This window comes from Mirounga angustirostris, unplaced genomic scaffold (genome assembly GCF_029215605.1).
Source record: "Mirounga angustirostris isolate CCGP_5_RB_7025 unplaced genomic scaffold, mMirAng1.0.hap1 SCAF_1, whole genome shotgun sequence".
In the NCBI taxonomy this organism is placed as follows: domain Eukaryota; kingdom Metazoa; phylum Chordata; class Mammalia; order Carnivora; family Phocidae; genus Mirounga; species Mirounga angustirostris.
This window is the reverse complement of record NW_026991709.1, coordinates 166,238,693-166,252,259: the sequence shown is the minus strand read 5'-3', so window position 1 is coordinate 166,252,259 and position 13,567 is coordinate 166,238,693. Positions and strand designations below refer to the sequence as shown.

Here is a 13,567-nt window from a genome sequence, read left to right as displayed (position 1 = left end):
TTTATTCAACAAGCATATACTGATCATTTGGAACACAGAGCAAAGCCCTAGGAACTGGGGATACAATGGGAATCAAGATGGACACAGTCCCTGCCCTCCTGGGAGCTCACAGTTGAGGAGCAAACAGCAAGTCAATAGGCAAGTACAATGGTAGAAATGAAATGCTTAGGTTAACACAAAGGAACCCTAGTAATCTGCAAGGGTACCCTGATACAGCCTAGGGGGAGAGAGAGTATAGTCAAAGAAAATTTCTTGGTAGAGGTGACATTAAACTGCTATTAGAAGGACAGACATGGGGTGCCTGAGGGCTCAGTTGGTTAAGCATCTGACTCTTGATTTTGACTCAGGTCATGATCTCGGGTCATGAGATCGAGCCCCATGTCAGGTTCCGTGCTGAGCCTGGAGCCTGCTGGAGAGTCTCTCTCTCCCCCTGCCCCTCCCCCCACCCCACTCTACCCCCTTGCCCCTGCTCTAGCATGCATATACTCTCTCTCTCTAAAAAAAAAAAAAGAAGGACAAACAGAAGTCAGTCAGGTGACTGAGGTTGGCTATGGAAACAGTAGAAAGAATAGGCAGAGAGAATGTATCAGTATTTACTGAGCAACTGCATCTGTTAGATTCCTTTTGATTGTGAACAACAGAAAACCCAATCCAGTCTTAACTAATAAGGGAATTTATTATTTCACATATGAGGAAGTTCAAAGGACACAGACTGAGTTAATTCAGTAGCTCAGTGATGTCACCAAGTACCAGATTTTTTCCTCACGTTTTTGTTCTGCCATTGTCTTGCTACAGTTCCTGGTGTCTCATACAGAAATAATAACCATCAGAAGAAAAGAGGCTCTTCTAGCCATGTTTTTATTCCTAAAAGAGCCCCCTCTCCCAGAAGATTTCCCTTCACACATCACTGAACAGAAATTGGTGAAATGCCCCTTTTAATTAGGCCAAAATTTGATTTAAAAAACAGAGAAGAGAAAGAGAACTGCTTGAACTAAATCGACCATGGGGAATGGAAAAAGTGTTACCACACCTGACCCATAGCTCTATGGGAAGGGTAAATGTAAACTATTAGAGGTTCTGCCTGCCAGGAAAAGTGGGGGTGGGTGAGAAATGGATATGGGTCATTGCTCCCAAGGCAATGTGTCTGGCATACAGTAGGGGCTCCATAAATGTCTTCTGAATGAGGAAAAGGAAAAACCAAGTTGGGATGGGTACAAGAGGTGGAGCAATATAGTGGCTATGGATACATATTCAACACAACTCTTTGAGTTGCAAAAAACAGACACCCAATTCAACCTAGTTTCAGAGAAGAATAAATTATATTTATTGGTTCACATGATTGAGAAGTCTGAGATTATACTGGCTTCAGGACATGGATGCATCTAAGTATTCAAGAAATATTTTCAAGAATCTGTCTCAGTTTCTCCCTTGACCAGGCTTTTTGCAAGATAGACAACAGGAGCTGCAAGCCCAAATGCTCCCAGCTCAATAGCCCCCCCATGAGAAAAGGTGCTTTTACCCCCATCTTTCAACACCAGTCCTTGATCTGACACTCAGTAACCTGGCTCAGATCACATGTCCATGCCTGACTCAATTCCTGTGGCTGTGAGGGGGCTGATTGGTTGGCTCTGGGTCACATGGCCATCAGGAATGAGTCACATGACCACCCCATGGGCAGGGGAAGGAGGAGGAGGGCACTTACTCGGAAGTAAGGAGCAGAAGGGGACATGGAAGTTGAGCAGGCATAGGACAAGGGAGGGGATGGAGGCTGGGAAAAGGATGTGACTTTCCATTGTTTCCTCATAGCTTCTACCTGCTTTTTCTTGGGTAAATAGGAAATAATTGAACAGCCTGTACATCTCAATTTTCCTGCTAAACAATAAAAATTACTTCCAAGAAACATTCCAAACCAAGAGCAGGGTGGGTAGATGGGAAAAGAAGTTCATGTTTAATTAATGGAAACAGACAGTCTTCAAATGATCCCAATGGTAAAACCTCATTTAACGTAGGTTTAGAAAGGGAACACTCTGGAGATTATTAATGGAGTTTTGTTTTTCATGGCTACAGTGAAAATAAAGGGGGAAGCATAATTGGTGCTATTTGGTTAAAATTTGGCAATTTGCTCACTGGCAGAACTGTTCAGATGGGAAAGGGTGGAAACAGGGCCCAGGCAGAACAAACAAAGCAAGCACATCTTAACAATGCACGGCCTAAATAACATTCCAGGCTGCCTGTCCGTTTGGGAAGGGATTTGGGTTGAACATGTGAGTGGTTTCTATGTAATTTGGAACCCATAATACATTAGGAACATTTCCAAAATGGGGCCCTCCTGCATGAACCTGTTGGAGGCAAACATCACGGCCCCCTAGGGTGATCACATGACAAACATAAGCGCACACTGGAATGTAGGTTTGGTTGCGATGTATTCTTTGGCCCAGTTTTCCCACCATAGGCCTTTGCCCTTGCTTATCTCCCCACCTGGAATGCCCTTCCCCATGGCTCATGCTTGGTCTTCAGATATCAACTTAAAGGTCACCTCGTCAGAGGGGCCTAACCCATGATCTATTTCTCATGGTACTACTTAAATTCTCAGCATCTCACTAGCTGATATGTATGATATGTGGTTTGTTGGGATATTCATAGATTCATTTAATGTCTGTCTCAAGGATAGCCCCATATAGACAGGGCCCCTGTCTATTTTGGTTGCCAGTATATGGCCAGTGCCTCCACCAGAGACTGGCACAACATTGGCACTCAAATATTCTTTTAAAAGATTTTATTTATTTATTTGACAGAGAGAGGGACAGCAAGAAAGGGAACACAAGCAGGGGCAGTGAGAGAGGGAGAAGCAGACTTCCCACTGAGCAGGGAGCCTGGCGTGGGACTTGATCCCAGGACTCTGGGATAATGACCCAAGCCAAAGGCAGATGCTTAACAACTTAGCCATCCAGGTGCCCTGGCACTCAAATATTTGTTAAAAAGATGAAATGGTTATCTTTGGCCCCTTCCCCCAAAACTTAGCCCAGATAAGGACCATAACAGACTCCCTGCAACTCTATCCTTGTATGCCTCCAAACCCTTGCAGAGTTTCCTTCTAGTGGAGTCATGCTCTTCCCCATTGTTACACCCTTAGGTAACCTAATGAACTTCATTCATTCTTCAGGGTCTCAACCAGTGTCATCTTCTTTCCATAACTTGCCACAACCCCCACCTCAGCCCATGACAGAGTCAGTTCTGCTCCTACTCCATCCCCACCATCAGTGCTCCTGCTCCTCTCTGATCTCACTGCAGAAGGTGAGGTTACAGAAAGAGCACCAACTCAGAATCAGACAGTTTGAATCCTGGCTCCAACAATTATTGGCTATGCGTGCTCAGGAAATGTTTAGCTTTTCTGGGCCTCAGTTTCCTCATCTGAAAAATAGAAATCATAATAGCATCAATTAACACAATTCCTGGGAAAACTAAATGAGATCACATACATAAACAATGTCCAGCCCCAGCACCTCACATCATTGTTTTAGAGTTCTAGCAGTAATCACAGCTATTTGTGGATCTGTGTATACTATAGCTTGTGAATTCTTCAGGGGAGGGATGACATGCTGCTGTTCTTTGTATTCTTTTGTCCTGTGTGTTGCCTTGAACATAGTAGGTGCTCAATTAATGTTTGTCCAATTAAATTGGATGCCATTCCAACATGACCCAGGCATTTGAGTGGCTTCTGTACCCCCTTTCTCCTGGACCTGCAGCTATCCAGAGAAAGCAAACCCATATGCCTCATGTGTTAAGCAAAACTTTAAGAAGAAACATCGCCAGCCATGAGAAAATAGTCATACCCCACATTCCCACACCAGACAGAATTGTTTTCTATCAACTGTCTAGTCTGTACTCTGCCCTTCTAACCCAGGTTTATTAATGTGAGCAATCAAGAGGTTACTAAGAGTAATTGCATGCAACAAGCAGGAAATAACATTTGGTTGGTATCTGAGTGTCTGGTCTCTGAAATGGTTGCCTCTTCACACTCAATCCTCAAGTGAAGGTCTGTTTCCCCCAAAAGTTGTTCAGAAAATACAAGACTTACTATCCTAACCTTTTGCTGCCTAAAATTGCCAGTCCTTCCCTTGTTCAACCTCAGAGACTGTGTCCACTTTAAGATCCCACCCACAGGGCCACAGAGGAGCCAGACATGCCAACAAAATATTATTTGCTTCCCTGGTTTCTGGTGCATTCGACAGAAGCCTTCAGCTCCCAGAGTCCCAACACTGCAAATTCCTGTCCCAACCCGTAACTTCACTACTTACCCTGGCACCAATCATTTTCTCAGACACATAAGGTGGCTCCAGCACCTCATTCCAAGTTCTGACTATGCTTTCTTTTTTCCAACATTGTGAATGTGCTTCTTTTTAAAATATATTTTTCTTGGAAAGATCTGTATGTCCTATTACCGTCTTTCATACTTTGCCGGAGCATAATATGCCCCTTGAAAAGTCAACCACAACTGATCAAACGGTTTTAATGCATACATTTAACAGGAAGGCAATGAGATATTCTATATTATTCAAAGATGGTAGTGGTGTTGGGAGGGAAAGGCGGTGATGGGCATGAGGTCACAGATATGCCATCTGGGACCATTCTTTATTCAGCAAGTTGTCATTTACTTGGAATATTTCCTCCATTCCATAGATTTTAGGCATGCTTTCTTGTTCAAAGGGAAAAATGGAAGGAATAGGTCATTGAGACCTTTCATTTTTCTCATTCTTGTCATATAAACATGAAGAAACTGCCCTCTCTAAAAATGCTGCTAAGTTAGGGCAGCCCAGGGATATTTCAAGCCTGCATTCTGGCCATTTCTCTGTTTTATGTGGCTTCCTGTTCTCACATCTGATGAAAATAGTTCTTTCCATGGCAACACCACACAGAGAGATATGGCAGGGTTTTTTTTTTTTTTTTTTAAGCAATACTGTTTATCTTGAAACTGAACAGAATTCTCCTTTTTCTCTCACTCCACAATCACACCAGTGTTGGCAGGCTCTCTTGAGGTCATGTGAGGACACCTTAGCCATCTTTATCAAGGGATTGCAGTTCTTTCTCTAGTCCCCCATAGGACATTGATCCTGTGTACTAATAAATAGTTTTTAACTTTGAGTGCTGAAGTCCAAGTTCTTAGTTTGATGTTCAAGGCCATTTTCACAATAGGTCTTGCCTGCTTCTACATTTTCATAACCTAACACTGCCTACATTTTATTTTACATGCTAACAACACTGAGGTGCTAATATGGGACCCAAATGCACCTGAACTTCCATGGCCAGCCTGCCATTCTATCACAGTCAAGTTCAACATATCAGTTCCTCCCAACACACACATACTTACACGCACATATACATAAATATATAGACACTCAAATCTATTACCTATAGCAGTCAAACAATAAAGCTGAATTATACTGAAGGTCTGTATAGAAAGACTGAAAAAGGGATTACTCTGTGTTATTTGGCCCTTAAAATTCCTTTCAAAATATTTCCTCAAGATTCCTTTCCCCATTATAACTGTCAACAGTATCTCTACTTTATGCAAAAACTATTCTCCAACTGAGGTTAATTCTTTCTCCTCACCCCACACTCAGCTCAAATATCTACTGAACAAAATAAGAGTCAGGCAGCTAGCTGAGAGGTTTCAGTGAAGTCAGATTATTAGGCAAACCCTGATAACCCAGCAGGCTTGGTAAGTCCAAGAATGGAAAAGTTGGGTGCTTGGTGGAGCCTAATTCACTCACTATATAGAGTTTACAAATGAATCATGCAGCTCTGAATCCCTGAGTGCACATGCTGCTCCCCTTTCCTGGAATGCCCTTCCCATACTGCCTATCTAATGAACCCCTTAAGGCTTTAAGACCCAAGTCAAGAATTCCCACTTATGAGAAATCTTGGTGATTCCGGACATGTTTCTTCATCCAAAGGGAAAAATGAAAGTCCAAAACTGACCACTCTGACTTAGCACTCTTACATGATCCTTGGGTTTTTCACTTGCTGGCACATCACTTTGCCCTATTATACCATAAATTCCTTAAAGGGGAAGTTTTCCTATCTGAATTTCAGCTCAGCACAGTGCCTGGTACATAGTATAAAACTCAGTAAATGTTTGCCAGATGGTATTTTATTTTTACCACATACCTGAGAGTTAGGTAGAGTGGGTGTACATATTAACAGGTATTACTGGGGAAACTCCTTTTCCTTTCTAAACCACAGGGTATGTTGTATGAATGTTCTAATGACTTTCTGTGCATTAACTCATTCAGTCATCATGAGAATCGTATGAAGTAAATTTACTACCATCATCTGTATTTTTCAGATATTGAAGATTAAATTCCCCTTCAGTAGATTTTACTGTTCAAAATAGTTGTTTTCTACCCTGAAGTGTTCTTCTTGTAGGTGAATTGTATGCTCAGGCATGGTTATGTGACTAGCTTTGTCCTATGAAAAGTAAGAAGTGATGTGTGTCATTTCCAAAGCTTTAAGAACCAGCACATACTTTGCCTCATCTCGTTTCCCTCTGCCCTATGAGCAGCTTCTGCTCCATCACCCTGGGTCCTAGAGTAAAGATGATATGGAACAGAAATGCAGCTGGCCTATGTGGCCATATAGCATAGCAATAAATAAAACTTTGTTCTTGTAAGCCACTGAGATTTAAGGGTCATTTGATTACCTCAGAATAACCTAGCCTAAGCTGACTAATGAAGGCCACAAACCTGGTCTTTTTTCAATGTTCTCATGGTAGTGAGTGAGATTAACATCCATCTATCCACACAAGCCATGAATCTGGACTTCATCTCTGGCACCTCCTTTCCTTTCCCCCAAAAGAACAAATTAAAATTTTTTAAATTTCCAAGTCTTGCCAATGAACCTTCCTAAATCTCCCCAGAGTGGAGTTGCCTCCTGTGCTCTCTTTATCTGCAATATCACCATCTTAGGCCAAACCACCATCATCTCTCCCCTTGACAGCTTAAATGATATATCTGAACTCCCCAACCCCGCACTCAACCTGCCTTTTCCTCCCTCCATTCTTTCCTCCACAGATGCTCTGTTACAGTGACAACAGTGATCACGTTACCATGGTGCTTAAAAATCTTCAGTGCTTTCCCGTTGTTCTCAGGAGACTGAGCAGTATCTTTAACTTGGCGTCAAGTACCTCCATGATCTGGTTCTTGCTCAGCTCTCCAGTATCACCTCATCCTACCCTCTCTTAAACTCAATGATCCAACTACTCTGATCTTCCTTCCACTCTTACAAGCCATATTATCTTCAAACTTCAGGCCTTGCATATGCTGTTCCTTCTACCTTGAGTTCTCTCTCCACTACACACCATCATTCTCCATCTCACTACTAAAATGCTACTTCCCTGGGGAAGCCTGCCATGACCCTCATAACTGAGTCAAGCCCCTTAATTAAATGCTTTCATTGGCTCACATACTTCTCTTCCATAATATTTTTCAAAGTTGCAATTTTAGATAGAATTGTTTTATGAAGTTGCCTCCCCAACTAGACCATAAGCTTTGCATTAATAAGAATCATGCCTGGACACCCAACAATTCCTGAAACATGGCAGATGACCAAACAATATTTGATGACTGAAGCAATGATTGAATAAGTGAATAAAGTCTTTTTTCATTTGGATATTCTAGGGCTCCTAGTAACGCTTGAGAAATACATTGGATTGCTATCCCCTTCAGCAAAAATTAAAGACAACCCTCCCCATTCAATTTGTTGGGTCAGAAAACTCAAGGTAACAGAATAGTAATATTTTTGTCAGTGTTTACAAAGGTAATTTCACATGTAATCTCATCCACTTGGGCACCTTGGCCATGCAGATAAAAAGTTAAGTGTAGGATTGCTCTGGACTCGGGCCCTGGACCTAAAGCAAATAAGAGGAATGTGAGTACTGACAAATAGGGCTTGGACTCTTCAGTCTCAAAGTTAAGTTGGTCATCAGCTAAAATGGACTGTTTGTCTTCTAGAATGTGTACAGATGGTGACCAGAATGGAGCACTGGCTGACATTTTCCCTTAACAACTGGCCAGGGCTTTGGGCATCCCAGGGACATGGTCTGAGCAGTTTCATATAAACAGTACCAGGGGCCCATAGTGAGGCCCCTGTGTTTTTCTAGGCCACTGATCATGACACTGGCGGTGCCACTGTTCTTACTGATGGTGGTCAGAAGGAGAAGGGCTGGGCCAGCTGACAAGAGATGCTCCATGACTGGCAAGGCTCTCTTTGTTACTTCACAGAGTTCCAACTTGCATTCTAGAAAACAGCCTCATTGACATTCACAGGCAGGGGAGTCCAAGTATGAACCAATTCTGGTTCATTCTCTTGGATTCAAATCCCAGCATAGCCACTCACTAGTGATGTATAATTGGGCAAGTTACTGCATTGCTCTGAGTCTTAGCATCTTCATCTGTCAAATGGAGAACAGAGGAGGGAGAATTCTTTCTACCTCTGGAAGATTAAATAATACAATGCATATGAAGCACCTAGAATATAGTAAGTACTCAACAAACATCCACATCTTCTCTCAATCACTAATCCTTCCTTCAAGTATGTTCAGAGTCAAATCCTCAGCTTTTATCTTTATAAACTAAGAGTGATTCTCTGAACCTCATACTCTTATCCTCTCTTTAATGGAAAGGACAAAATAGTTTACTTCCTTTAGAAGTATGACAATTGGGGGTAAACTTTGTGAAAACCAGTGGAACATTATAACATTATTATATAACATTATATATAAATACTAAGAAACCTCTCTCCTTCTGTTATAGAAGTAATGCTATCCATGTCTGCATCTTCTTGGGTGCCTCTCAGGGGCCAGGCACTGAAGTGAGTGATTTGCATCCCTGCTAGCCATATGAGCTTGGGTAAATTATCTAGCCATGCCTCTACTGTGTCTACTGTAGAATAAGGATGATATTAACACTTCCATCATAGGGTTGCTTTGAAGATTAAGTAAAATACTCTATTTCACGTTGAATAACTTGGGACTGTATGCATATTAAGTGTTCAGTAAATGGTAGATATTGCTTTCATTCATGAGCCTGCTGGAGCCAATCACGTTGTGTCCCAAGAGCAGATTATGTGCATTCTTCCCAACTCTGTGCTTAGGGACATCACAGAGATAACCTGAAATCAGCTATAGTGGACATATTTAAAACAGAGTCACCAGAAAATACTACAAATAATGGCTTTTTATTTTCAGATTTAGTTATTATCTATTTACAAACATGCCACTCCAATCATTCTTTCTGTTTTACTCATGAAGGACATTATGCTTCTGGAGAGGTTAAAGGACTTACCCAAGGCCACACAGCCATTAAAAAGCAGAGTTGAGGGTTAAATTAGGTCCATCTGATACCAAATCCCATGTTTTTTTTCTTCTACAATAAATGTGTTGACATTTAAAGTAAAGGAAGAGGAAACAATGCTGATTTTTAATGGGGTTCCTTACACATCATGAGGGCCTTAAAATCAAAATACCTAACTATTGTTTTTAAATTGTCAAACATCTTTATGGCATTTACTTTTATTCTTTAACAGCTCTTCACAAGTATTAATTCATTAAATCCTAGTAACACCCTATTAGATCGCTTTTATTGTCATACCACTTTACAGATGAGGTAACTGAGGCAGCTAAGTAACTCGTTCAGGGTCATGTAGCAAAGCAGATTCAAATGCAAATATGCTACTGTCATCTGTGTTCTTAGCTATGATGCTAGGCTGCACATCTATGTTAACAAGAAGCCTTTGCTTCATGCTTCAGCACAAACTCTGCTCCACTCCTTTGCCCTGGGAACTTAGTAGCATTTTTTTCTTTACTCCTTGAATCACAGAGAAAATATTTATGAATGCCCTACAATTGCACCATGGGGGCAGAAGTCATTTTGCACAAGGGCCCAGCATGTGGAATTCTTCAGCCAGCAAAATTACAATTATTTCATGAGGCTCCACTCTGGAGCAATCCCTCGTGCTGCTGAGACTTGGTGGCTGGAGGCCCTGAGAGGGCAACCTGAGGTGGTACATCAGAAAGATCTAGATTACCTTTTGGAATTTTCAAACATTTGCAAAAAAAAGAAATGGATCATTTTTGATTCAAGGAATGATTTCTTTTCCTAGTGAACAACTAAAGGGTGTTGGACTCCCATGTTTAGGAGGTAAATAAAGCAATTCCATATATGTTCCAATTCCAATCACTTCTCCCCAATCCCCCTGCTGTGACCTTAGCCCAAACTGGTTGTATCACTGCCTGGAAAACTGTGGCAGACTCCTAATGGGTCTCCTCGCTTCCACCCATGCTGCCCTAAACTCTGTTCTCCATAAAGTGACCACAGTGAGCCTCATAAAGTATAAATTACATTACCTAACATCTCTACTGAAGCCCCCCCCAGTGGCTGCCCATCACATAAAAACCAAACCCAAACTCCTTGCCATGACCCAGAAGACCCTGCAAGATCAGCCCTCAGCCTATGTCCTCAACCTCATCTCCTACCATCTCCAGCCAATGGGCTTTCCTGCAGTTGCTTAAATAGGCCAAATTATTTTTAACCTCCGGGCCTTTGTACATGCTGTTCCCCCACCTTGAATTTTTTTCTGCCCAAATGGTAACATGGTTGCCTCCTTGCCATCATTCCAGGCTCAACTCAATACCACTTCCTTAGAAAGCCTTCTTGACTGCCCTGTTTAAAACACTGTTCTGACATGTTCTGTTTATGTTTTATTTCCTTCATAGCACCTGTTGCTAGCCTATGCGTTTCTTTATTTAGTTGTTATTGTCTCTCTCTCCTAGCTAAAATGTAAACTGCATGAGAGCAGAGACTCTGTTAAGTTCACGACTGTCTCTCCAGTGCCTGAAACAGTGCCCAGTACCTTTCAGGTGTTCAGTCAGTATTTGTCGAGTGAACTAATAATAAGTGATGAAAATAAATTATGCAATGATGATGACAGCCATTCAGTGTCGGACAGTCTTGGAGTTCCTTTCTCGAATGGGAGGGTTGTTGGAAAAATGTCCTGTGGTGACAGAAATGAATAGAGGAAGAGGTTTCCAGAACTGAATGACATCCCATCGGAGGTCCTCAGAACAGCAAAGTGATTTTGAAGACCAAGAGGTACCTATCATTCTGCCTGTACTACATCTTCAGATTGGCCAGAGGGTGTGAAAGACAGACACTCCTGCTAGTCATGCCTTTGGTAATTGTTGTGGGACATGGAACTTGCTTCTAACCAACTGAATATGGTAAAGGCAATGGGGTCTCACTTCTGTCATTGCACTGCATTATATAAGATTCCATCTCAGGATCCTTGAGTGGGAAAGGCTCTCTCTCTACTGCTGGCTGCCATGTTGTGAGAAGGTCTATGGAGAGGACCATCTGGCAAGCAACTTCAGGTGGCCTCTGGAGCTGAGAGTGGCCCCAACTGAAAAGCAGTGAGAAAAATGGGACCCCCGTCCCACAATCACAACAGCTGAGTTCTGCCAACAACCTACAGGAAGTCAGAAGTGGTTATTTCCAGTTGAGCCTCTGATGAGGTCACAGCCCTAGCTAATACCTGGATTCTGGCTGATAAGACTCTGAGCAAGGGATCTAGCTAAGCTGTTCCCAAACTCCAAACCACAGAAACAATGAAGTAATTAACATTTATGTTGTTTTAAGTCACTAAGTTTATGGTAAATTATTACACAGCAATAGAAAACTAATACAGAGGAGATTAAAGTCATTCATTCATTTACAGAAAGACCCCTTCACTAAAGATATCTATACTAAGGCTACGTCAGAAGCAATGAGAATTTATAGAACCCTGCAATCAAGAAAATAAAGAACCTGATTCTTTTATTTGCCATTTCAGAGACAGTCAAGATTTGTTAACCAATGGTCAATATGGTTGTGATGTCCCCTCATACTAGCATTAAGTTCAGCAAAATGTCCCTTTGGACTTGTCTTCTGGAGAGGCAGGAGTAAAAAGAGTCAGGAAGACTTGCACCACTCCCCAGCCAGGCTTGGGGGAAAAAGTCCCAAGGGATGGGGTGTGTAGAACTGAGAAGAGAACATAACAGGCTGAGCCCCTGGGACCTGTACAACATGGGCCCCCACATGTAGAGAGGGCTTAGCAATAAAGGAGCCACTGGTGGCCCCAGTGCAGCAGCTCCCTTCTCTTTCATCTCTGTCTCTCTCTGGAACCCAGCTATAAACATCTTCAAACCATTAATTTACTCAGGCAGGAGCTGAAGGGCATGCTGGAACACCCATAATCTTGACCTCCTGGCACTTTAGTCCACTAGTTGAGCTGGTCCTACTGGGAGTTTTTGATGATGCTGGACAGCACTAGCCCTGGGTTGAATTCTGAGAGTGAGCTGGGTTTTAGGTCTAACCACTTCCCAAACTCCTGGGCAAGGTGCGTGACACATCAGTTATGGTCTCAAAGGGAACATCTTCATTCTTCACAAGTTTTTAAAGTCAGTGCCTTGTGATGGCTGCCACCAGACACCAAACACATTTTTTAAGTGAAAGTACAATATGTAGCACATATGCAAAAGCAAACAAACAAACAAACAAACCATCAAAGAATATTGTCTAGGAAGACCCACATACTTCCTAGAATATCATCTTCATATCAACTGGTGATCTCTATGCAAAACATGGAGTGCTTTTCTCCTGGAGGTTATGACCCAGCCGCCACGCTGTGACTGGCGTGTCTGGTATGCACGCTCCAGCCACTCATACACTGGGTTCTCTCATCTATGAGCAAGGAGACGGGTAACAAAGGTCAAGGTGCCATAAAGCAGAAAGTTGAAGAGCTGTCTGGGAAGAAAAAAAGGGTGCAGAATCAAGAGGGAAATGAATGGGAATAAAGGAATAAAGGTGATGGAATAGGATTGGCATGGAATCGAGAGAGTAGGCTACGCCAACCTTAGGCAAGACTGTCACTAATGAATATTGGCTTGCCTTCAGTAAAACCAATTTCCTTTGGGCAGCAGTTTACCAAGTATGGTTCCTATAGGAACAGCATCGGCATTGCCTAGAATTTGTTGAAAATAAAATTCTCGGGCCCTGCCCCAGACCTACTGCATCAGAAATTCTGGCAGTAGAGCCTAACAATCTGTATTAACAAGCTTCCCGGGGAATTATGATAAACTAAATTTTGAGAACCGCTGCTATTGGGTATCCAGTGTCCTCACACTGTCTCCAGGTTTCAAATCACGGACCATCTAGAGAATAACTGGGCTTTGTCTATATTCTTCTCACCTCCTCTCATGGAATTGTATGAGCCCTATCTGCTAGGCCCTCCCATGACTGCTCTCCCTGCACTAAGCCACCTAATTCATATTCAGGTGTTAAGCGTTGTCATAGATTGAATTATTGGTCCCAATTCTTCACCTTTCCCTGTATTTGGTAACCTCGGCCATGAAGCCATGTAGTTCCTCCACACACACACAAAAGACTGTATAACCCTATCTCTTTTCTTTAGGCTTGGTCACGGATTTGGCCAGCAGGATATTAGCAGACATGATGCATGTAGGGGCTTGAAATGG

General features: G+C 42.3%; 1 long non-coding RNA gene across 1 annotated transcript in view; it reads right to left on the bottom strand.

Moving 5' to 3' along the window:
- Positions 1 to 1,307: 1,307 nt before the first annotated feature.
- LOC123833602 (uncharacterized) overlaps positions 1,308 to 13,567 on the bottom strand; it is a 39,146-nt gene continuing 26,886 nt past the window's right edge. Inside the window, exon 5 of the long non-coding RNA XR_008505109.2 lies at positions 1,308 to 3,411. This is a non-coding gene — a long non-coding RNA (uncharacterized LOC123833602). The remainder of the gene's footprint in view (positions 3,412 to 13,567) is intronic.